Here is a 760-nt window from a genome sequence, read left to right on the forward strand (position 1 = left end):
TTTACTTCCTCTGATTGCGGCTTCAACAAAAACCAGTGTGTCGTAAACAAGAGGATTTTACTGAATTACAGACTAACTGATAAAGCACACACACACACACACACACACACCTACACACATATACACACACCTACACACACACACACACCTACACACATCCTGTATACACACACCTACACACATATACACACACCTACACACATATACACACACACACACACATATATACACACATACACACACACATCCACACACACACATACACAAACACACACATACACACACACACACACACACATATAGACACACATACACAGGATTGTTCCCCGAGCTAAAAACAAATCTAGAAAGACTCAGAAAGTCTGTTTTAGTAATTTAATTAACATAGATACCAGAAACTCAGATCAGACTGAATACACAGCCGGCACCTCTGATCTGAAGCTAGGACTGTTAAATATTAGATCTCTCGCATCTAAAGCAGTTATAGTTAATGAAATTATCACAGATCAGGAGTTTGATATACTCTGTTTAACAGAAACCTGGATTAAACAGGACGAGTATGTAGCTCTAAATGAAGCTAGTCCTCCTGGATACAGCTACATACACCAGCCTCGGTTAACTGGTAGAGGAGGAGGCGTCGCAGTTATTCACAATGATAATGTGACTATTGTACAAAAACATGGATTTTAATTAAATGCATTTAAAGTTCTCTATAATAACATAAGTGTATTTAACTATATTAAGTCAGCTCAGTCGATTC

The sequence above is a fragment of the Clarias gariepinus genome, chromosome 1, assembly GCF_024256425.1.
Source record: "Clarias gariepinus isolate MV-2021 ecotype Netherlands chromosome 1, CGAR_prim_01v2, whole genome shotgun sequence".
Classification (NCBI taxonomy): Eukaryota; Metazoa; Chordata; class Actinopteri; order Siluriformes; family Clariidae; genus Clarias; species Clarias gariepinus.